This window comes from Mastigoproctus giganteus, chromosome 14, assembly GCF_048544385.1.
Source record: "Mastigoproctus giganteus isolate SK-2022 chromosome 14, ASM4854438v1, whole genome shotgun sequence".
NCBI lineage: Eukaryota > Metazoa > Arthropoda > Arachnida > Uropygi > Thelyphonidae > Mastigoproctus > Mastigoproctus giganteus.
Window position 1 is genome coordinate 65,192,058 of NC_143588.1, and position 26,922 is coordinate 65,218,979.

Below are 26,922 nucleotides of genomic sequence, written 5' to 3' on the forward strand. Positions count from 1 at the left end.
CAGGTCTATAATTACTTGTCAGCCTTTGATCCTCCTTTGTGAATTGGGGTTACATTTGCACATCTCCAGTCCATGGGTACCTCCCCTGAGTCCAAAGAAGCTCTCATAATTATGGCTAGGGGTTTGCTTACTTCCTTTGCTGCCTCCTTTAATATAACTGGATAGATCCCATCCACCCCGGGTGCCTTTTTTATGTTTATCCTCAACAATTTCTCCTCCACTTTCCTCTCAGTTATTAGAAAATCATCTAGCTCACTGCCAATGTTTACTTCACCTACGACATTCCCCTTCCTGAATAACTCCTCATGTGTGAATGTAGATGCAAAATACTCGTTTAGATTGTTAGCCACCTGAGCTGGATCCTCAACTGTTGAACCATCAACATCCAGTGGACCAATCTGATTCATCCCTTTCCTTCTTGAGTTTAAATAGGTAAAGAACTCTTTTCTGTTTTTCTTTGCATCCTTTGCCAAGGATTTCTCATAATCTGCCTTTGCCTGCCTAATCTCCTTTGTGACTTGGTTACAGACCAACTTATATCTATCATAGGCTTCCACGTCACCCATTAATTTGTATGTATCCCATGCATTTTTCTTCTCTGCCATATGTCTCATTAGTTCATCTGACAACCATTTAGGCCTGAACCTTGAACAATATTTCTTGGTTGGTATGTAAAGCCTGGTAGCTTCCAAGATTAGTTCCTTGAATGCTTCCCATTTTGAATTTGCTGTTGGCAACATCATCAGTTGGTCCCACTGTATAGAATTTAAATACTGTCTCAGACCATCATAGTCGCCTTTACGAAAGCAAAAACCCTTCCCTTTACCTCTGATGGTAGTTACCTCCTTGAGTAAATCCCACTTCAGCACACTGTGATCACTGCCACCCAGTGGTTCATTTATCTGCAGATTCCTAATGCATGAAGAATCACTACTGATAATCAGATCAAGAGTATTACTCCCTCTAGTTGCCTCCCGAACATGCTGGTGTAGAAAACAATCATCCAATAAATCCACAAAAGCCTTGCTAGTGTGTGAGTGACCAACCCACAAATTCCAGTCAATATCTGGGAAATTAAAATCCCCCATTATAAGACTCCCAGATTTACTGGCCCATTCTATTTCCCTGTACAGTATCTTATTATACTCATCAGAGTCATTAGGCCTATAGCACACTCCTACTCTCAATTTTGATTTACCTATGCTTATGTCACACCAAACTGACTCAACACTGCACTGTCCAGCGATGTCAACTGGCTTCACTTCCTTGGATTTTATGTGTTTTTTAACTAATAGCATAACCCCTCCTCCCTTCCTATCCTGTCTATCCTTTCTGTAGACGTTGTACTCCCCAAATTCCAGTTCTGCATTCCTTATATCTGTGCGACACCACGTCTCTGATATCCCAACAATATCTGCCTTTGATGTTTTGAGTAATACCTCAAATTCATCAAATTTATTTACTAAACTCCTAGCATTAGTGTACACGCAAGTATACATGCACCTGTTTCTATTCTTAGCTACCCTAACACAACCCATGTGTTTACTTGTACCGCAGTGACTTCCAGCAGTCTCTGGAATATCCTGCATCTTGTTTTTCAGGCTTCTGCTCATTCCAATAGAAGCAGTGCAAGAATCTCTTTCACCTCTGCCAGTGGCTACTGTTAATCCATTAGTCTTTGTCTCCCCCCAAGCTAGCAGTTTTCCGACCCACCTAACACTGCCTCGATAGCATCAGCAAATATTCTTGCACCCTTTCTATTTAAGTGTATCCCATCCCTGTAGAAGCAATCTCTCCTGTTAACAAGTACAGTCCAGGCTGAAAAAAATTCTACCCCTTCAGCCTTGCACAATCTTTCCAGGGCCGAATTGATCGACAAGGCTATCATCATATACTCCCTCCTATCGTGTCTGGGCAGAATTGCAGACACTTGTAGTGTATACACAAGTAGTGTATACTATATGCTCTATTGTGAATAATAAATTCACTTTCACTTTTTTGATATCGAACATCAGATGTTACTTAAAAATGTAATTTTTATGTTATATCAGTGGGCGTGCTGGTTGTTAAATTTTCAAGAATTTTGCAAGCTGATTGTTAAACCGACAATGGCTATAAACTGTAGATTGGCATGCACTTCAATAAGTGTTGAATCCAGAGCATTTGCATGGGGGGGTGAGAATGTAAACTTCAGGGTTACATGCATGGGGGGGATGTAAACTTCGTGGTGTACATGTAGTATATGTGTATATTTTTTATTATTATTTAATATTTACAACATATGTATCTTACAAACAAATATTTATATTTATTATGAAGACTAAATACACAAGGCATAATGTTATGGGTTGAGATTAACTCTATAATATTGGTGTAAACACACCATAGTTTACCCATAAATTTAACTACATAAGTAGTGTAACGGCATCATTTGATAATATCTCATATTGTGGCCACCTGCACAACGAGATAATAGGTATTGCACTATTTTGAATAAATAACGCTTATCTAGTAGAAGAGACTACTGTTATTTATTCACAGTGGGCACCGCCATCCAGACGTGTTTCGGAGCTTGCTGGCTCACTCATCGGTGGGCGAGCAGGTACCCTGATAGTGCAGACATGCCATCACGGTTGCGAAGTTAATTCCACAATATGAGAGATGCCAAATGGTGAAGATAATGATAATGTTTTGAAGACTGGGTAAAAAAATATATGGAAGACATGCGTAAACTACGGTGTATTTACACCAATATTATATAGTTAATCTCAACCCATAACATATTATGCCTTGTGCATTTAGTCTTCAAAATATTATCATTTTCTTCACCATTTGGCATCTCTCATATTGTGGAATTAACTTTGCAACCGTGATGGCATGTCTGCATTATCAGAGTACCTGCCCACCCACCGATGAGTGAGCCAACAAGCTCCAAAACACATCTGGGTGGTGGTGGTGCCCATTGAGAATAAATAACAGTAGTCTCCTCTAGTAGAGAAGTGTTATTTATTCGAAGTAGTGCAATACCTGGTATCTCATTGTGAAGGTAGCCACAATATGAGATATAATCAAATGATGCCGTTACACTACTTATGTAGTTAAATTTATGGGTAAACTATGGTGTATTTACACCAATATTTTATATATATATATAATATGCATATTTGTGAATGTTATAATAAGAGAATATGAGGAAACAAAAGGAAATATTTATTATTTAACATCTAAATACTAACAGTCAGTTTACAAAAACCACATTACTGACAATAATTACAGTTTAATAATATGAAAATCACCAGTTACCATTTGCAAAAAAAAATTATACAAATTATAATCAAACAGGCAAGTACTGTATTGTAATAATCTTATTCCTCTTTGCTTTTTCTTTGCTTGTGTATCAATCGCTTCATTTATTAATTTTTCCGATAACCTAATTGGGCCCTCTAAGCTTATCTTCATGCAATCTTGCAGTACAAATGCATATACTCGTATAATAAAAAGGTTATAAAACGTATAGTTCATAGGCTGCGGCCAAACCATCTTGTTTGTGGTATACAAAGGAAGAATTAGCCACACATAGACTCTTGCTGTGAAAAAAAAAACAAATAAAGGGAATGTGAAAACCATAAAGTGAAACTGCCGACGATTGAATTAGTGGCTGCATTGAATTAGTGTTTTCCCTGAAAGCCACAGGACACTTTAATTACAGTAGCATCTATCAGGAATCAATTCAGACAAACCTATTCGCGGCCTGCAATCTTGTTTGTGACATACAAACAAAGAATTAGTCACAAGTAGACGGTTTGTGTCAAACACTATCAAGAGATGATTTGTGTGAAAATAAAGGGAACGTGAAAACCATAAAACGAAAATGCAGACACTTGAAATAGTGGCTTTTAGTTACAATTTGTGCAGCCAGAAATATTGCCCATTTAATTATTTTGAAAATTTCATGTCTTTTGAATTTTAGTGATTTATTTTTGCCATGTACCACCTAACAAGTACCACACTTAGTTGATGTGATTTTTTGTGTTGTGTTTATTTGACATAAATTTATTGAATTCATGTTTTATAATTGCATCATTGTGTAAACTGATAATACGGTCCCTAAAAAGCACAGTAAGAAGAAAATTCAATTAAAAATAAACAAATGTGGTGAAAATTTCGACGTCCAAGGTCTTTGAATGAATATTAAAATAAAAATTACTATTTTTCACCGGGGGGGGGGGAGATTAATCCACCGGGGTGAAACTCATGCCCCCTGGATTCAGCACTTACTCCAATCCACAATGGCTATCAGCATTTGGATGATAAGCTTTTATATGGTGACATGGAAAATCCAGCCTGGGGCACGCTTATTTCGGCACCCTTTGTGCTTCCTTTCTCCCTCCCCTTCTCTATGTGGCAGTCGGTGTAGGGATTATCTCAGCTAGCAATTTTACAGGAATATTATTTCCAACAAACACCCTGCTTCGGTCCCATCCTGTTTTCAAGCATTGTTAGTCCACCGGAGTGAAAATTACCATAATGAAATTAACTAATTATTTCTATAATTTTTCTATTCTATGTACAAAACAAACTCTCAATATACATAAACAGAAGTGTTTTCTTTAATGTCTCAACTTTAAAATTCAGAAAAATCTATTAATTAATGTGCAAACAGCAAAAATGTACATCCAAGTATGCATTTTCTAATTATTCCCAAGAAAAACAATCTGGTGTTGACCTTCATTATAGAATGCATCACTGAATTTGTTTGAATTTCCTGCATGAGTGCTCCACTCCTGACTAAAGGGAATTATAAGTTACGTGGCGCAGTGAGTGATGCGGAAGGTCCCATAACTCTTGAGCATGATACAAGGGAAAAAAAAGAAATGCACAAAACTTTTTTCTTGGCATAAGAAACATAACCGAAAGAATTTTGTAACGAATTGTTTTTAAAAAACAAAAAGATTGTACTTCCTTTCTTCAATGTGTTTGCATCTACTAACACAAAATCAAGGAAATCTATCTATTGGAAGCCATACTGGAAGCAGGAAAAAGTGGTGTAAAACTGATAACACTGTAATACGCATTTAATAAAAGAAAAGTTTGCTTTATTGTAATTGTTTTCAGGGAACAATATCATGGATGTATATTTATTTTTTCTTCTAACGAAATTTCCAGAAAATATTTCTATCGATGGATGCATTATAAACTACGAAAACTGGTGTCAAAGGAACTTCGCATGAACATATGTAAAATCAAACAGTAGCAGTGGTGTAACCAGGATTTTTGTTAGACATACAAAAAAAAAAAAAAAAAAAGGGGGGGGCCAATTGCTAATCTACCTGTTATTTTTGGTTTTAAATAAGAGGTGCCCAAATGTCTGTATTACAAAAAAACCCCATTATATTAAACGATTTTATAAGGCATTATTTTATTAATATATTTAGTATGTTTTTTTTTTTTTTATTCGTTACATATCGCACATGTAATGCAGTAAGGCCACATCTTGAATTTTTATCAAAACTGAGTTACGTGTAGGGGTAATGATACAGAGATTCAGTTATGATAACTGCAGTAAGGCCATATACTTAGTTTTAAAAATAGCCTTAAATTTAAGAATGATAATTATTGTCATTCTTAAATTTAAGGCATTAGTTACAGCCCTATCTCAAATTTTTCGAAAGTAAAAATAATCTACAATAATTTTAGTAATCGTGTTTTAAAACTTAGATTTCAATGAAATATGGTCACCAAATGTGGAACTGTAACTTAATTACATAATTTATTATCATGAACAATCACATTCAAATCATTGCTGTGTAAAATATGTAATTTTGGACATGTGGCCCTACTGCATTACATGTGCGAATATATATGATATGTTGTATAAAATATAAGCAGCAGTACCTATACAATTATGAAAATAAACATGTGAAACAAAATGAACTGCAAAAATAATACATAAATGAATTATAGATATAAAATTTTAATAATTTTAAAAACATTGAATATGCTTTACATTTATTATTATTATTATTAGCCATAAGGTGCAAGGAAGCCTGAGGCTTATACTGCACAAGCCAAAAAAAAATTTATTTACCCTGTAATCCAGAGAGAAAGAGAGAGAGAGAGAGAGAGAGAGAGAGAGAGAAGTAAAAGGAAATCACCAAGAAAGAGAATGATGATATCCAGCTCATCATTAACATTCAATATCAAATTTCTACTTTCTCTCCACCCCAAACACAAAATGTCTTTTCTTATTTATTGTACTTTTAAGTTTTCACTATCTACAAATATACCACAGCAATAGGTACAGTCTGCATTTCTTGGGACGGTAAAGTGTACGGGCACCTTTATCAACAGTGACGTGTGCCATTTGGATTCAGTACATTTTGAAATTTGTAATATTCAGTAAATTTTTTTCAAATTTAGGTGTTATTTACCTAAATTTGCATTTTTCCCTTTCTCTTAAGATATTTGTTATATAAAACCTTATAATCATTTTTAGAATTTTAAATTACTCAATCGGACCTCTGTTTGACCAACTCCTTTATAGCTAATTTTTCTATTTAACCAAGTTTTTTGAATTCCCCTTGGTAAATTACATTTAAAATAGTTTCTGTTGAGCAAAGAAAAGTTTCATATAATGAACAGATTTCGAGAGACTTAAGAATACGCACTGTTTGCACTTCGGACAATTAGTGCTGTGGCTAAGCGAAAGGGATTACCATTTACATTAACATTCAATATCATTCTACTTTCTAAAAAGGCCAGTTCCTAAAAAGGGTGACAAATCCCTCCCATCCAATTATCATCCGATTGCAATTACTTCTACTCTTTCTAAAGTAATGGAAAATCAATTAACCGCCAACTCTTAAACTACCTAGAAACCTTCTGTCTGATCAACGATCGCCAGTATGGATTCCATCAGTGTTGATCCACTGGTGATATTCTAGCTTATGTTACCCATTTATGGACTAATTCAATGGAAAGGTTCGGTGAAACACAAGTAGTTGCCCTTGACATCTCAAAGACTTTTGATCGTGTTTGGCATAAAGGTCTTCTAAACAAGCTTCCATCTTATGGTTTGCTAACTGTTTTTAGTAATTGGTTATCCAATTTTCTCTCTGATCACTCACTGAGGGTGATGGTAGATGGCTCTCTGTCTTCTAACTTCTCCACTAATGCCGGTGTCTCCCAAGGTTCAGTTCTTTCCCCCACTCTTTTCCTCTTGTATATTAATGACCTTCTTCCATTGACTGGAAATCCTATCCATAGTTTTGCCGATGATAGCACATTGCATTCTACTTTCCATTTTGAGAAACCTTGCCCTGCTCAATCAGCTTCAATTTCTCGAAAATCTGCTACCAATTCCTTAAATGCCGATCTTCAGGTAATTCTCCAGTGGGGCAAAGACAACTTAGATGATTTCAATCCTTCTAAAACTCAGTCTTGTCTTATATCTCGCAAAAAGGATTCTTCTGCTCCTATGCTTACCTTTAATGACACTCTGATTTCTAGGCAAAATGATATATCTCTTTTGGGGATTACCCTGACTTTTAATCTCTCTTGGCACAAGCACATTACAAATATTGCTTCCTCTGCATCTAAAAAAACTTGGTTTTCTCTTTCCCTCTCAGCGTTACTTTTCTTCCAAACAGCTGCTCACTCTGTATAAATCACAAATCCGCCCTGCCATGGAGTATTGTTCCCACATCTGGGGTGGTGTCCCCCAAAACCTCTCTCAGGCTTCTTGATTCCATTCAGAAGAGGGCAGTTAGGTTAATTAATGATTCATCTCTAACAGAGTCTCTCCACTCGCTGTCTCATAGACGTACTGTTTCTGCTGCATACCTCTTCTACAGATACTTCCATGGGCACTGTTCTTCCGAATTGGCTTCTATAATTCCCGCTCTCTCTTTCAAAACAGTCCGAACACGTGCCGCCAACATCCATTTACTGTACAACTTCAAACTCACAGAACCAACTTTTTATCTTCCTCGTTTATTCATTCGACTGCCGTTTTCTGGAACAACCTTCCTTCATACGTATTTCCTGAAAATTAGTCTACAGAAGTTCAAGTCCAATGTCAACAAATATCTTCTTTCGTCTTCTCAATCTCCAACCCAAGCATGGTACTAAGTACTATGGGTTCTGATACCTCTCGTGTTTGGGATTTACATTAAAAAAAAAAAAAAAAAAAAAAAAAAATTCTACAATAAGATTTATCTGACCACCTGTCTCACATACCGAGAAGTTGCGATGGTGAACAGGTCAAGAGGTATTCCCAAATTCTCTAACAGGGCGCTACTGTAAGTGCTCTATTAGAGAATTAGGAGAGAGTGATTTTCTTTTATCCTGACAAGTAATAATCTGTTTTTTCGCAGAAGTGTGTTATCCACACTTTCCGTAAATTTTTGCTATCTCTGTTTACCTGGTCACAGTACCTGACATTTTGGACAGTTTCAAAAAAGAAAAGAAAAAAATTCAAATTTAAGAACTAGTGACAATATTGATGATGAGAGAAGGAAAATGAGAACAACAAAGGTATTAAACCTTCTAAATATGTAATGTTGGCAGCTTTTGAAACTTCATTGAGGTCTGCAGTGGGAAGAAAATGTTCCTGGAAATCCAAAGTATCTTAAAACAAATGTGGGCATTTTTTAATGATCGATGTACACTAAAATCCAGTGTACAACAAAACATAACCAAATATTTTTCAAAATAATTCTCAATATTGTGCAAATTATGTATGTATGAAAAAAAAAACCATATCTGAATATGGTATGTATTAATACTTCGTTTTGAAGTGTTAGAAAATGTATTTCTAACAATTTGTAACTAGTGCCTCCATGACGGCAGAACAACACTGGAGTCCGGGAGAGGCAAATCACATTATTGATTACATCGCACAGCATCATCTGCACAAAGGATCATGGGAAACAGGTGGTGCTGCCCAGCGGCAGTGACTACAATTAAAATCAGTTCAAATCACCAGTACCCCTACTTTCTTTTAGAGAGCTGGTTGTTAAAAATTAACCAGAACATCTGTGTTATACTCATGTTCAGTAATATGTGTATTGTTTTGAAGATTGATTTTAACAAGCGCCATTACAGTTGCATCGAATGAAAGATCTCATTCCTAGCTAAAAAAAGGTAAAAATTATTTAGGGTTGTCCATATCCCAGGAAAGACTAACTTCACTATCAATTATTTCCATCGAAAATGACGTAGCAAAAAAAAATTGGTTATGACGACATCATTAATGACTTTGCAGCCAGAAGGGCTAGAACTATTTTGTAATTATAAATAAAATAAATTTTCTGCTTATACTCCGGGACGACCAAACGGTCAAGAGGAGTTTACAAGATACACAGAATAGAAGAAACGGCAGTCACGGGCTTGAACCGCGGTCACTCAAGGCATGTGTATTTATGCACCCGCACGCCTGACCACTAGGCTACGGCGGCCTTTGTTATCTAAACCAGTGCTACCCAAATGTGGTCTGCGGACCGGTGACAGTCTGTAAACTATATGTTACTGGTCCACGACGAATTGGAAATTGGTCGGGAACATTAATGGTCCCCGACGATTTGTCCATTACTGGTTTGCAAGATTTGTATTTTACAAAAGTACCAGACTGCAACTGATTGGAAATAAAAGAAACTGGTCCTTCACTACAGATAGTTTGAGAATCACTGATCTAAACAATGTTTGTGTGCAATAATTGCTTTAATAATATGTAAATGTATATAATTATTGATTTTTATTTTTATTTATTCATGTTCCTATTTTTGAGATGACTGCAGTTGCTAAACAGTATTGTTGATTAATATATTAAATATTATTTGTATTTAAAATTTTGTTCAGTATAATATAAAATTAATTATTTCTTACTGTAAAGTTTGAAAAAATAAAAAATTAAAAACTCGTTATTACAAAAACACCCTGTATAAGTTTTGCACAGGACCCCAGAGCCCACAAATAATTCTTGAATAGGGCCCCACAAATTTTGGTGCCGGCCCTGGAAAAAGAATTATAGAGGTTAAAGTGTATTCAATAGTTACAGCCACTTCCTGGCTTACGTAAATTTGACTTTACATAAGTTTTTGCCAGCCAGTGCAAACTTAAAAAAATCATGGAAACGTATTTTGCATCCCGTAGGAATAAATGGAGGTATCGTGAAAATATCATAATGCGAACCCAGTAACACTTTTTTTCTGATAATTCATTCCAAGACCTCGGGAGTTGAAATTTTTTCTATATAACTAAGCAGTTTATCTCTCTAAAAGGTCATTTTTATAATGAAATTGCACTACACCCTCATTGTTATCATATATTCTGTTATAAGAATCAATTTTGAAGGCCTTTGTGATATTTTTATAAAACACATTTTGGGAGGTCACTACCATAAAACAATAAAAATAATTTGCACTTTCCAGTTTATTGGGCTTTTCTGTTAGCGCAATCTATTATAAATGGGTAGTAAACTCTATCTTACTGCATTTGCAATAATATCGATAACTGGAATTCTGTGGATTTTTACCTTATGGTATTATGGTGAAATGAGTACTCCGTCACTGAAATCTTCAAACATATAAAAAAACATAAATAAATTTTCAGAATCTTCTCTTCATTCCTATTTACTTATTACATTGGTGAAGGGAAAGGGACCAATGGAAAGTGCAAGTGCTGGCAGTGCTAGGAAACAAAACAAAATTGATTTAGAAATGAAAATGATTAATTAAGAATTACGAAGCAGGGCAAAGTTTAGCACGGAATTAGGTCTCGCCGCTTCAACAGTGAATACTGTTTTAAAGGACAGTGCACATATAAAAGAACATGTTAAAGGATCAATGCATTTAAGATCAACGGTGTTCAGGTTCTATATCGAAGATGGAAAGCAATTAATAATATGGATGGAAAATCAGATTCGGAAGCAAGTGCCCCTGAGTCCAATGGCCATTCAAGTAAAAGCAAGAAGTATTTATGAAGATATTAAGGATAAGTACGGTGAACCAGAAGCCAAGTACATGAGAAGCAATGGGTGGTTTAATGGGTTCAAGCACTGGTTTCCAAAACATTAAAGTATGCGGTGAAGTTGCCAGTGTCAATTCTGCAGCTGCAGAGAAAAGTCGGGGTGTGGCTGTATATAAAAACAGAATAATTGACACATTCCAGAATTTTTCAATAATAGATGAGGAGGATATAAGTAGTAATGGTAAACATATAAAAACTCACAAAACAAAAAATATAGGCAAAACAGTTAGGGACTTTAAGCACCAAAAGAAGGGGGGAAGGTGAAGAAAATGAACACTAGGTCACAGAAGAACTAAAGGAATTAAAAGAACAATAAATATGAGTTCTGTTTAAATTAAGAGGATTAGAAAAAGTAAGAAATATTGGGAATAATAAAAATTCACAATTCCTGGGAGAATTTTGTGAAATATTCTGTATACATTTATGTAAGAATCTGATCTGATTTGTTCTTTTCTCATTTGTACTATTTACCTTGTGAAAATCTTAACTTTGTTCTCATAGTGATTTTTCATAATACACCTTTTCCAGCCTAACCTTTTCTGTGGAACTGCTGCTGATCAACTTATAGTTTTTGTAGCCTTAAGTACTTCTTCTTGAACTTAGTGGATTTTAGGTTCATGAAGCCAGTACCATTAACTCTCTTCAAAGAACTGTTTGATCCATCTCTTTCTGGGATGCCCTCTGTTTCTTTTTCAGTAGGTTTGTATTTCGTTGCTAATTTTGGTAGTCTCTCCTCACTCATTCTCTCTACATGTTCTTTCCATTTTAAAGAGACTGGGAATAAACTATATTGTATAAAGCCTGTAATTGAACCGTGGCAGTCTAGTCTGCGCAGGAATCGTAAGGAGGAAGTTGTTCTTGCCCAGACCCGCATAGGACACAGTCATTTAACTCATTCATTTTTGCTGAGGGCTGATGACCCTCCTATGTGTGTGTGTGTCCTGTGGCACAATTTTAACGATCAGACACCTTTTAATTGACTGTCCAGATTTTAGCAGTATCCGTTTTACCGCTTTTAATCATCTGACCGAGCCTTATACACTCAGATTTTATCCGACAATGACAATGTGTCTGCTATTTTTAGATTTTTAAAATCAAATATTTTTGCTCGTTTATAAAATTTACAGTTTTCTTTTATATATTTGTTATACCTCTTGACATAGTGACCTAACTAATTAGGTCACTGAAAGTTATAAATTCATTTTATAAATGATATGGTCTTGGTGCATTATAGCCTTAGTAACTAATGCGCCAATAAAAACAAAACAAAAAAATAACAAACAAACTTTCCATTTTAACTGATAATTTTGTATTTCTTCTATTATGTTGGAAGTGTTTAGTCTTTCTCTTATTTCTGTGTTTCTTTGGTGATCTAGACTTGTTAATCCCAATAGTGGTCTGAGAAATTTCATCTGGGCTGCTTCCAGATGTTGTTTATCCCTCTTCCCAAGTGTCCATACTTCACTATATTTAAGTGCTGAGTTTGATGTTATGTATTCATAATTTAATTTGTATTGTCATTTGTTTGCCAACATTTCTTTTTATTATTCCATTCATTCTACTGTAAGTTTGTTTGTATTCCATATCCTTTTTAAATTTGGAAATCCTGTTTCCTAAATATTTAAATTCAGTTACTTGTTCATTGATGTTTCCATCTATTGCTATCTTTACTCGTCTGATATCATTACCACATATTGCCATTGATTTTGTTTTTCAAGCTGATATGTTAAAATTATAGTTCTTTGCTACTGTATTTAAACAGTGCATTAATATCTGTAATTCCTCCTCTGATTTGGCCAAAAGTACTTGATCATCAGCATATAGAATTTGTTAATTTTGCTGGTGTTGGATAACTGAATTCCACCTGTTAAGTGTTTTTTCTATTCCTGCAATATTTGTTAATATAAATATTGAATAGTGTTGGTGATAATCCACAATATTTTGTAAATATAAATATTAAATAGCATGGTGATAATCCATAACTTTGACTTACACCCTTATTTGTTGATATTGGTTCTGAAATGTCCATTCATGTGTATTTTATGCTAATTTTTGTGTCTTTATATATACTTCTTATTGCATTTATTAGTTCCCACGGGATGTTATCATTTTCTAAACTTGTCAATAGTCTTTCTGGATTTAAACTATCGTAAGCTTTTTTCATAATCACTAAATAAGTATGTTGGTAAATTTTCTTCTCTTTTCAATTAATTTGTTGCAGAGTGAATATTGCATCTGTGCATCCTTTTCCTTTTCTGAATCCACACTGTTCTTCTTCAAAGTTTGTTCAGTACGTTCAGTTTGTTCTTTAATATATTTGCATGTAGTTTTGATTCCATTGATAATAAAGTGATTCCTCTATAATTCCCACAGTTATTTTTTGGTCCTTTATGTATGCTGATTACCAGTCCTATCTGCCAATCTTTTGGTGTTCGTTTAGATTTCCATATATTATTAAACGGTGTGAGTAATCTTTCCTGAATTAGTTTTCCACCACATTTAAACAGTTCTACACATATGTTATCTAGTCCTGGACTCTTCCTGTTCTTGGACTTCTGAATGACATGTTGTAGTTCTAGGTTTATTGAGTCCATATTTTTCTCGATTTCCTCTTCTGAGGGGATATCCCTACTATCTTCTTCTGTTGTTTCTGAGTTCCATAGTGAACAGTAATGTTTTTTTCCATGTTTCTTCTTTAATTAAATTAATCCTCAATTTGTCATTTTCTTCCATTTGTAATTTTTTAAAAATCTTGAATCCCTTTCTTTGTGCACCAGTTATATCACATTCTGAAGATTTAACTAATTGATCCTGATCTTGTCTTTTTATGGTTAATGATAATTTTCAAACTTCTGCTCATAGTTTATAATTTGTTATCCACACTTGTTCTTTGTAAATGTATTTTATATGCTTGTTTTTTTCTTTTCTATGATATTTTGAATTCCTTTGTTCCAGCTCCTCAGCCCGTTCTTTTTCTTTAAAGATTTATATCCAGTGCTTTCCTCTACTGCTGTCAATATTGCTTCTTTTATATTTTGCCAATCTTCTATATCATTTGTGTTAGGTTTAATTTTCTCTTCTAATCTTTTTTTTTTTGTACAGTTATCTTATACTTTCTTGTTCCAACAAGTGCATTTTAAAAATTTTTATGTCATAGTCTTTGTTATCCTTTCTGTTATGTTTTATAATCCTTTTGTGAGGAATTTCAAATTTACTTTGTAGTAAGTGACGACCACTGTCAGTTTCATTTCCCCCATATACGTTGGAGTCTCTACTGTATATATTCAATGTGCCATTAATAAGAATATAATCATTTATCGGTTTGCTTCCTCTTGCCTCCCATGTGGATTTGTAAATATTTTTGTTTGAAGAATGTATCAGTAACCTTAAGTTTATTAAATATGCAAAAGTCTATTAATGATTGTCCATTATTGTTCTTAATAGGGTCTCCCTCTGATCCAATGCATCCTGTAAGAGTTAATTTTCTACTCTGACATTAAAATCACACGCTATGATTGTACATTCATTTTTACCTGATTTTTCCAAAACACCCTGCAGTTCTGCATAAAGTTCCTTTTTTTAAAGCAATTCTGTTTCTTCCTGTTTCCCTTTGACTGGTGCATATGTTCCAGTTATATCAAAATTATATCAGAGAATTTAATGTTGAATTTGTATGATCCTTGGTGAAATCAGTGATTTTTTTTTTTTTTTCTTCCATTGTTTCTTGATCAAAATTGCCACTTCTGAAGATGCTAAGTTATTGTTCCGTACGCCAAAATAAATCAAAGTGTATGAATCTAAATTTATAGACCCCCTTATTTTTCTTTTTTGTTTTTGATATTATAGTGATATCAACTTTTTGATCATCTAGTTCTTTAGCTAATTCTTCTAGTTATTTGTCATGCCTTTTACATTCCATGTTAGGATATTCAATCTCATTAGTCCTTTTCCATTATCCAGGTTGTTTCCATTTGAGATAGTTTGACTATTCTTGAAAGTTTTTCAAGTAATGAGATTCACTATAATGGATTACCAGCCCATTGATAGCTAATCTGGTGGTAGGTTTGCTACCCATGTCTCCAGACAGACTTTATGTAGTTGGTATTTCCTCCACTACTGTTAGAATGATTATACTGGTATAACTTGGTTCCTTCCTCCTTTCTCGACTGGGCTTGGGACCAGCTATGGCAGAGTTAAGTACTTTTCATTGCCTTTCATAACTCTTGGACAGCTCCTTACCCATCTCAGTATCCTTATGTTATATTTTCCTGTTGTTATATATATATATATTCATAGATTAAAAGTGAATAATTAGAAGGAAATTTCACCAAACTATATGAAGAACAATTCTAAAAACCAAATACGGAGCATGAGGAAAGGTCAGGGAATGGCCACCGCACCGGAGCAATATGGCCTTAGTTGCTAATGCTCCTGAAAACCAAATAACAACGACAGCGTGCAAAGGCAACTTGCTCCAGAAATCAGCTACTCACTGGCTAAAACTAAATCATTGGATAAGATACAAATCAATGATATTTTGAAAATAATGCAGAGAGATCAATTCCCTGGAAAATCATTGAACTAATGGATTGTATAAGCAATTAACTTCTTAAAATATAGAGAAGAGACAGTTATAAGTTTGGGAAAACTATTAAGAAAATAAAACAATAGAAATATCTAAAGATTGAAAAAGAATTATTTGAATATAAATATTCAGAAAAGGAGATAAAAGAAAGCTGGAAGGACTGCAGCTGAAAAAAAGTGTGGATGGGCCACTAAATTGTTCCCAGCCCCTAGAGTGTTTAAATGAGCCCTAGAGGAATAAACCTGCTGAATACCACATTTAAAATTCTTACAAGAATCATGAATGAAGCAAAATAAATCGTAAAAAAATAAATTTCAGAATAGTGAGTATTTAGAAAAGGAAGATTATGTACTGATGTTTTATTTATTATAGGAGAATTAACAGAAGAAAATATTAGAATTCAACAGAGAATTGTGTATGTGCTTCTTAGATTTAGAGAAATCATTGGATAACATACAGATCAATGATATTTTGAAAATAATGCAGAAAAATTGCTGAACTAGTACAAAAAATATGAAAATAAGAGATATATAAAGATAAACAGTTACAACAGTAAAGAAATACAAATTTGAAATGGAATAAGACAAGAGAATTCATGAAGTTTGACATTATTTGATATGGTAATAGATGAAATCATAATGGAAACAAATCACTTTGATTTAATGGAGTGGAAATCACAATATCAAATTTAATATGCTAAGCTGAAAATGTCATGTTATTATCTAAATCAGAAGATAATCTTTAAAAATTACTGAATGAATTAACAATATTAGTAATAATATAATATTAAGATTGCCTTACCAAAGACAATCTGATAGTTGTAAACTATCTTATCAAAGATAAATTGCAATTTATCAGGAGGAAACAAACGATAGAACAAGTGACAAGTTTTGAATACCCAGGAATACAAGTAAATTGGAAAGAAAGGCTACAAGGGGAGTATTAGAACAAGTAAAAAAAAAAAAAGCATCAAGAATATCTGGATGGCTGAAGAATATGCTATACCAGAAACTTCCACTTATATATAAAAACTAGAATTTATAAAATGGTAATTAGACATGTACTAATACATGCAATGGAAATAAAGAGCAGAAACTGGTAAAAAGGCAAATGTTGCAAACATGTGAAATGAATGAAAAGAAAATTATGGAAAAAACCTGACTAGATAAAATAAGTAAATTGGAAAACAACATATAGAGGATACAAGAAAATGTTTGGTGATGTGAAGACTGAAGTGGCTAAAATATATAGATTGAAGAAAGGAGAATAGACTAATAAAAACATTCTACAAATGGGGGGAAAAATATATATATATATTGTACTAAAGTTAGGAAGACATAGTAAAAGGTACAATAGAAGAAAGCATAATCTTAGTTGTACCAGATGTTCTCTCTGGTACAACTAAGGTTTTTCCTCTTGTTCTTTGTGCACCTAATACATGAAGAACAAGAGAAAAACTTCATTATGTTTAGCAGTTATTTGTAGTATATACTGAGGTAATCATATAGAAAGGGTAGGTCAAATTAGCCAAAATTGAGTGATTGGTGAAGAATGGCCTAGTTGGATATAATGATAGAAATCTTATAAACAGACATTTGTCATTTACTGGTAAGCAAATGATCCAGAAATGGTAGCTGAAATTAGCCAGATTGCTTGTTTGGCGCAGAATGATCATTAGATCATTCAGGCACAAAATTCATTTAAATCTTACATTTAATTAGATCTCACAGTTTATTACATCTTTCATCTTCTGTTAGCATTAGTAGAGGCATACGATGCAAGAAAGCAAGCTTATGCAATATCAGCCCAAAAAAAAAACCTCCCATTTTGCCCCTCCATTCATTCCAAATGTGTGTCAAATGTTTAGGCTATTAACTTCCACAATAAAAGATGGACGTCTGTTCCACCAATCAACTACCTGCTGGCTAAAGGCAAATTTTTGCACATCTATCCTACATCTGTCTTTCCTCAATTTGAAACTGTGATGTGTAATCACCTCCCTGTCCCTGCTAGTAAAATTCCTATATATCATTGACAAGACTCCATGACCTTCCCTAGCAGCTTGTCTGCACTGTCAGTGAACTTCATATTTGACTAAACAATTACCCCCAGGTCTTTATCACTTTTCACTTCCCTGAGTGTAGTACCACACAGTTCATACGTTATTGGTTATTGCTACTCATATGCAGTACTTTGTATTTGTCAATGTTAAACTTCAGTTGCCCCTTCTCAGCCCATTTGCCGAACTTATCTAAATCCAGTTGGAATAGCATACTGTCCTTACTGTTGTTAACAACCCTGCCAACCTTTGTATCATCTGCAAACTTTTATATATGAAACCTGATATACCTTCATCAATATCATTGAAAAATATACAAACCAACAATGGGCCCAACACCGAACTCCGGGGAACTCCACTAATAACATTTGTCCACGAAGAGCAGTGTCCATTGATTACCACTCTGTTATCTCCCACTCAACCATCCCTTTATCCATTGTAGCAACTTACCCTTAATGCCATACCTCTCCAATTTGTACAGCAATCTTCCATGTGCAACAGTATCAAAAGCTTTCCTGAAATCCAAGTATATAACAAAAGAAATTTTGGAAATGTTTCCAAACTTTTTTCCCAAAAATTCAGCAGTGGGCCAACACAAGTTAACAGTTTTTATGCAGAGATAAGTTCATAATTGGCTGATACCCACTTTTTTACAATGGATCATGTGATAGGCTCTTTAGAAAGAATGTCATTTCACTTTCTGCAATTTCATTTTGGAAGATTTTACTAAAGAAAAAGTATATATACTACAAAACTGGTGTTGATGAATTTGATATTGTGAAAAGAAACAACAAAAAAGTTTCATTTAAATTAACTACCTACCACAGTATTTAAAATATAAAAAGTAGGGATACTGTTGTTGAATCACTCTGTATTATTAAATAAGAAAAATCATAAAATTAAATTCACATAGTAATGCATGAATCATATATAAACTATTTTGCTATTAAAAATGAAATATATAGGTGTATAGAAAAGGAGAATGTTATTTAAACGGAAAAGGCTTTATTTATGTAGGTTTCCTGAATAGATATGTGAGTGATAGAATCATTCTCGTCACAAAAAGATATGTTAAAGGAAAACAGATACAGTAAACCCCGCTATTCGAGGGGGTTACGTTCCTGAGAAATGTCGCGAATACCGAAAACGCGAATACTGAGTTATGGCTCCCATAGTAATAAAGGGGTTCCGTTCCAAAGTATGAAATATATAAGAAAAACTAGTCTAAGATTTTGTCTATGTATGTATTATATGTACCTTCATAATATGACTATGTACATAAACAGCACATAGTGATATGCAAGCATATGGCATCGAAATGAAAATAAGAAACAATTTAATATTAAATGTAATAAAATGCCTTTGCTATCAAAAAAAACTTATCCTGCCAGTGCTATCACCAGTTTCGCTAAAGTGTTGATAAAGGAGTTTTGCCTTTTCATGAATGATGAGTGACCTTAACAGAATTTTATTTTGAGTTCGGTCTTCTAGCCACAGAATTAAAGCGTTTTCCATTTTTTCTAATTTAACATCACGAGTTACAGAGCAAATTTTTGAAACAATTAGCGCGTTTTCATGGACACTATGGCAGATTTCTTTCTTCTGATTTTTGATTAATCGTACCGTTGACTCATTGATTTTTATAATGTTTTGCCACTGAGGAGACACTTTCACCATTAGAAATTTTGTCTAATAACTCAATTTTATTCACTAATGTCATCACCTTTGATATTTTCACATTTCTCTTGTTATTCGTAGCCATATTTTTGTACGGGTTAGAAAGAACTTGTCCACAATAAAGTCACTTTCGTCCGTTAACACACTCGAAAAAGTCTGTTTTATACTGCAAAACGGTAGATTTATCACTTTTTTAAGCATATCAATTTATAAATTGATATGCTTAAAATAAGATTTTGTTTTAATTTAAAATAAGATAATGGATAAGATTTTGTCTATGTATGTATTATATGTACCTTCATAATATGACTATGTACATAAACAGCACATAGTGATATGCAAGCATATGGCATCGAAATGAAAATAAGAAACAATTTAATATTAAATGTAATAAAATGCCTTTGCTATCAAAAAAAACTTATCCTGCCAGTGCTATCACCAGTTTCGCTAAAGTGTTGATAAAGGAGTTTTGCCTTTTCATGAATGATGAGTGACCTTAACAGAATTTTATTTTGAGTTCGGTCTTCTAGCCACAGAATTAAAGCGTTTTCCATTTTTTCTAATTTAACATCACGAGTTACAGAGCAAATTTTTAAAACAATTAGCACGTTTTCATGGACACTACGGCAGATTTCTTTCTTCTGATTTTTTGATTAATCGTACCGTTGACTCATTGATTTTTATAATGTTTTGCCACTGAGGAGACACTTTCACCATTAGAAATTTTGTCTAATAACTCAATTTTATTCGCTAATGTCATCACCTTTGATATTTTCACATTTCTCTTGTTATTCGTAGCCATATTTTTGTACGGGTTAGAAAGAACTTGTCCACAATAAAGTCACTTTCGTCCGTTAACACACTCGAAAAAGTCTGTTTTACACTGCAAAACGGTAGATTTATCACTTTTTTAAGCATATCAATTTATAAATTGATAAATTTATAAGCATATAAATTAAAAGCAAACGACGAAAACTTCCACGACAAGCGCATAACACATACTGAACAAGGATTAGCGAAAAACATCCACGCTCGCGATTTTGTCACCCCTCTCCCCCCCACCCACTGAACGCTATTTTGACCGGGAAAGATAATTTTAGCCACGTCCATGTTTTTGTATGGCGGATAATATTCACGGCGCTTTAAAATTCACATTTTTTTAGGTTTCATTTTATATAAAATCAGCGAATACAGATACTGCAAATAGCGGGGGTTTACTGTACTACAATCAGGATAGTTGGAGAATGAAAAAGACCTTGGGATAATTGTGCAGTCAAGTTTGCAGAGCAGTGCAGACAGGCTGCCAGAGGTCATGTGGTCTTGTCAGTGATATTCAGGAAAATCATATCCTTCTCCCTGCTTTTGCTAGCAGGGAGAAGGATATGAATTTCCCTTCGTATAAGGCAATGGTCAGGCCACACCTTGAGTACTGTATACAGGTCTGGAGGCCTCATTTTAGGAAGGATGTAGAGCTGCTGGAATGAATACAAAGTAGGGAAACAAGATTGGTGAGGGGAATCTTGGTGTTTTTACCAAGAAAGGCTTAAGTTTTGAAAATTGCAGTGTTTGGAGACTAGGCACCTGCAAGGTGATCTGATAGGCTTTGACTGGTTTGAGCAAGCTCAGTGCTGATGTGATTCTTCCTCTTGCTCAGATTACATACTTGAAGGGGCATACTTGAGGAAAGACAGGTGCTGAATAGCTGTGTGGAAATTTGCCTTTAGCCAGCAAGTGTTTCATTGCTGGTACAAACTTTCATGTGTCGTTGTGGAAGTTGATAGCTTAGCTAGATTCAAGGAAAAACTTGTATCTACATTCACACATAAGGAGTCATTCAAGGAGGTGAATGCCAGAAGTTTATCAAACTCCTAACAGGGAGCAAAGTGATTTTGTAATAACTGAGAGCAAAGTGGAGGAGAAATTGTTAAAGTTAAACATAAAAAAGGCACATGGAGCAGATGGAATCTATCCAGTTATATTGAAGGAGACAGCAGGGGAAGTAAGCAAACCCTTAGCCATAATTATGGGAGCATCCTTAGAGTCAGGGGAGGTCCCCATGGACTGAAGTTGTGTAAATGTTATTCCAATTCACAAAGATGATACAAAAGGTGACAAATAATTATAGACCTGTTAGTTTAACTTCTGTTCCAGGGAAAATAATGGAGTCACTGGTTTAAGAGGTGATACAGGATCACCTAGACAAGACTTTAGTAATAATTCAGACAGCATGGATTTCTTAAGAGGAAGTCTTGTCTGACCAATTTGATTGGATACTATGATGTGGTCACAAAGGAAAGGAACTGTAAGCAAAAAATTGATTTTGATATCATATACTTGTATTTCAGGAAAGCTTTTGATACTGTTGCACATGGAAGACTGCTTTACAAATTGGAGTGGTATGGCATTAAGAGCAAGTTGCTGCAATGGATAAAGGGATGGTTGAGTGGGAGATGGTAGAGAGTGGAAATAAATGGACAATGCTCTACTTGGACTAATGTTATTAGTGGATTCCTCCAGGTTTCAGTACTGGGCCCATTGTTTTGTATATTTATCACTGATATTGATGAGGGTATATCAGATTTAATGTCCAAGTTTGCAGATGATACAAAGGTTGGCAGAATTGTTAATGACAATATGCTAGTGCAACAGGATCTAGAAAAGTTAGGCAGATGGGCTCAGAAGTGGCAACTGAAGTCTAACATTGACAAATGCAAAGTATTGAATATAGGTAGCAGTAACTCAAGAGTACCACCTCCCTGAGTATGGTACTACACTCATGGGGGTGGAGAGTGAAAAAGACCTGGGGATAATCATGCAGACAGATATGAAGTTCTCTGAGCAGTGCGGATGGGCTGCCAGAGCAAATCTTGGAGTTTTGTCAATGATATATAGGAATTTTGCTAGCAGAGACAAGGAAGTGATTATCCCTTTGTATATGGCAATGGTCAGGCCACACCTTGAGTACTGCATACAGGTCTGGAGACCTCATTTTAGGAAGGATGTAAGTTGCTAGAAAGAGTACAGAGAAGGGCAACAAGATTGGTGAGAGAACAAAGAGGGTGTGCTTACGAAGAAAGGCTTAAGTTCTGCAAGTTGTAGCATCTGGAGACTAGGCACCTGCGAGGTGATCTGATTGTGGTGTATATGACCTTGAGTGGTTTGAGCAGGCTCAGTGCTCATGGCATACTTCCGCTTGCACAGATTAAGAACCCGAGGGGGCATGGATTCAAATTGTGGAAGGAAAGTTGTAGAATAGATATGCAGAGGTTTGCCTTTAGCCAGTGGGTTGTTGATTGCTGGAACAGACTTCCATCTGTTGTTGTGGAAGTTGATAGCTTAAATAAATTTAAGGCTGAACTAGACAAACATTTGGAGTGACTGGATGGGTGAAATGGGAAGGGTTTTTTTTTTTTTTTTTTTTTTGCTGATGCTGTATAAGCTTGCTTTCTTGCATCAAATGCCTAATGCTAAAAACTGACAAACCTTTGGAGTGAATGGGAAGTGGGGTTTTTTCTTTTTTTTTTTTGGCTGATGAATGTATATAATATGATGCAATACAATCAAACTGTCTATGTCAAGTGAACCAATCTGATTCATCCTGTTTCTTATAGAGTTTACATAAGAAGTCTTTACTGTTTTTCTTTGCATTGCTTGCCAAAGATTTCTTGTAATCTGCCTTTGCTTGCCTGACATCCTTTGTGACTTGATTACAGACTATCTTATGTTTCCTGATAATTTATATGCGTCGCATGCATTTTTCTTCTCTCCCACGAGTCTCATTAGGTCATCTGACATCCATTTCGGCTTAAACCTTGAACAGTATTTCTTAGTTGGTATGAAATGCCTATAGCTTTCAAGATTAATGCTTTCCATTTAGAATTTGCTCTTGGAAACATCATCAGTGGTCCCACTGTATAGAATTTAAAAAAAATCTCTGAGGCCACTGTAGTCACCTTTACAAAAGTGGAAACCTCTACCCCTGATGGTAGTTACATCTCTAAGTAAATCGGACATCAGTACACTGTGATCACTGCCACCTAGTGGTTCCTTTATCTGCAGATTTGTAATTATTAATAACACACCAGTTGGATGGTACTACACTAAATGTAGTAGAGAAAAAGAAAGACTCTGGGTAATTGTACAGTCTGACATGAAGTTCTTTGAGCAGTGAAGACAGGCTTCTGGGACAGCTCTTTGGGTTCTGTGAGTAATACCAGCAGGGAAAGGAGGTGATTATCCTGTTGCATAAGACAGTGGTTAGGCTGCACCTTGAGTAAGTTAAATAAAGAAAAAAATATTTTTTCCTATTCCAGGATGACAGTGGAGTCCTAAGATAAAGAGAATACAAGAACATTATTATACTATATTTAGTAGTCATATGGGCTTGAACCATGGCCACTCAAAGCACATATATTGTTGTGCAGGTGCTGAACTGCATGTAAGAAATAATTTTAACATTTGTTTACCTGCAGTTCAGCAAAGTATGATTGGATTGGATACTATGATGCAGTCACAAAAGAACTGGATGCAGGGAATAACTTTGATATTATATACTTGGATCTTAGAAAGGCTTTTGATACTGTTGCACATGGAAGACTGCTACACAAATTGGAGCAGTGTGACATTGGAGGCAAATTGCTGCGATGGATAAAGGGGTGATTGAGGGGGAGAAGACAGAGTGGTAATCAATGGACACTGCTCATCGTGAACTAATGTTATTAGTGGAGTCCCTCAGGGCTCAGTGTTGGGTCCATTATTGTTTTCTGTATTTATAAATGATATTGATGATGGTATATCAAGCTTAATGTCCAAGTTTGCAGACGATACAAAGGTTGGCAGGGTTTTCAAGGACACTACTGACACTATGCTGCTGCAACAGGATCTGGAAAGGTTGAGCAGATGGGCTGAGAGGTGGCAAATGAAGTTTAACATTGACAAATGTAAAGTACTACACATGGGAAACAGCAACCCTAGAGCAACGTATCAACTCTGTGGTACTACACTGAGAGTGGTAGAGAATGAAAGGGACTTGGGGGTGGTTGTGCAGGCAGATATGAAGTTCTCTGAGCAGTGCAGACGGGCTGCAAGAGTAGCTCATGGAGTATTGTCAATGATATATACAGGAATTTTTCCAGCAGGGATAAGGAGGTGATTATTCCATTGTATAAGGCAATGGTGAGGCCACACCTAGAGTACTGTATACAGGTCTGGAGGCCTCATTTCAAGAAGGATGTAGAGCTGCTGGAACAAGTACAGAGAAGGGCAACAAGATTAGTGAATGGAACAAAGGGGTGCTCTTACGAAGAAAGGCTTTTAAGTTTTGCATTGTCTGGAAACTAGGCACCAGCGAGGTGATCTGATAGAGGTGTATAAAGCCTTGAATGGTTTGAGCATGATCAGTGCTAATGGGATTCTGCCTCTTGCTCAGAATAATCACCTGAGAGGGCATAAGTTCAAATTGAGGAAAGACAGATTTAGGATAAACGTGCGGAAATTTGCCTTTAGCCAGCGGGTGGTTGGTTGGTGGAACAGACTTCCATCCCTGGTGGTGGAGGTTGATAGCCTAAATAAGTTTAAGGCTCAGCTGGACAAGTATTTTGAACGAACAGAGGGGTGAAGTGGAAGTGGGGTTTTTTTTTTTTTTTTTTTTTTTGGCTGATGCTGCATAAGCTTGCTTTCTTGCATCAAATGCCTCTACTAATGCTAAAGTACTTGACTCACATCTGCATGAGAGGTTACCGTATAAGATAATGTGTTGAGAATCACAGGTAAGATCCTTAAATGGATTGCAGGGTGGCTGCAAGGCAGAAGGTTGTGATTAATTGTTACTCTTCAGATTGGGCCAATGTAAGAATTAGGATTTCCCTAAGAACCAATGCTGAAACCACTGTTGTTTTTGATTTTCTTAAGTGACATTGATGAAGGGATATAGGATTATGTTAGTTTGTTATTTGGTTTTTAGGAGCATTAGCAACTAAGGCCATATTGCTCTGGGGATATGCAGTGGTCATTCCCTGATCTTTCCGCATCCTCCGTATTTGGAGGGCACGGGCTGGAACCCCGGTCTAATCAAGAAGGGTGTGCTACGCACTGCTGCTCCTGCCCACCTGGCTACAGAGGCATCAGGGATATAGGGTGTGGTGTCAACATCAGTGCAATTGTTAATGTCGAGGTCAAAAAAAAAAGGAAGCTAAATGCAAGGTTTTACACTTAGGGAATAGCAACTATAAAATAACTTGCCCACTTGGTGGGGTTGAACTAAAAAAAAGAGAGGAAGAAAGATTTTGGAGATGATACATTCAGACATGGAGTTCTCGGAGCATTGGAGACCAGTGATAAGAAACGCCTATAACATCCTATCAATAATTCATTATTTATCTGCTTAGAGAGATAGTAATGTTGTAATCCTACTGTATAAGGCAATTGTAAAACTGCACTTTGAATATTGTATTCAAGTACAAAGACTGCACCTAAAGAAAGATATTGAGGTTGAAAGATGAAAAAACTGGCAAAGCACTTGGTAAGATCAGCAAAGGGATGTCCACATGACGAAAGACTTTGAATATGTAGGCTTACAGAGTTTGGTAACTAGGCACCTTAGAGGGACTTGATTGAGACGTACAAGGCAACCCTGAGATGAGAGGAGAATGTAAAATGAATGAGGTTGAAATTTTCACTGTTATAAATAATTCCAGAACCAGGGGCATAACTTCAAATTAAGGGGAAGAGGTTTAGACTGGATTGCAGGAAGTTTTCTTTTAGCCAACAAGTTGTTGATTACTGAAATAGGTTGGCTCCATGAGCTGTAGAGGCTGACAGCTTTGGAAGCTTCAAAGGTCAGTTGAATAGGTACCTACATTAGGAGGAAATCAAATAGGGGGTTTATTTTATTTTATTTTATTATTTAATTTTTCAGCTGGCGCAGCAAAAGTCTTGGGTTTCCTTGCACCATATGGGTAACACTAATATAAATAACTATTACAATTACAGTGTGAATTGTATTCCTCCAGTATCATATTCAATTTCAGTTTGATTATTATTTAATTGTAAAAGTTTAATCATAAAAAATTCCTTATAATACCATGTATGTCAAAAAACACCATTGCTATAGGAACTTAATAGGAGTTTCCCATAGCGACATTTCCTTATTTTGGAAACCCAACAGTTTTATTTTTTTCTGCCTCTTGTGGCTCCAATTTTTCATTGTACAATTAGTTGGAATTTATATATTTTTTTTTTTTGATTACAAGACTTCTTTCTGATGGTGTTTTCTGATATTATTATATAATATAGTGTAAGAATTAAGAATAAGTTTTTATTTTCCCATTTAAAATTTTTTTTAGCTTTTTTTTTTTCCCAAAAATTTCATTAGTGAAGTGAAGGCACCACATGCCATTTTTATTATTTTTTTGCATGCCCATTACACAATAAATGCACTTAGGTACAAAGTTTTCAAAAATTCCACAAATAAAATTTTGCTCGATAAGCACAAGCTTCATTATTTCTAGCCCCTACAACTTTGGCAAACTCTCAAAGGAAAGGGTTAATTGGAGTAATTTCTTCAAAGTATTCA

The 26,922-nt window shown here is 35.1% G+C and overlaps 1 protein-coding gene across 1 annotated transcript in view; it reads left to right on the forward strand.

Annotated features, from left to right (window-relative positions):
• The window catches only part of LOC150075183 (stAR-related lipid transfer protein 3-like), a 179,416-nt gene that overhangs the window by 12,285 nt on the left and 140,209 nt on the right, over positions 1 to 26,922 (forward strand). The gene's annotated exons all lie outside the window — the stretch shown is intronic.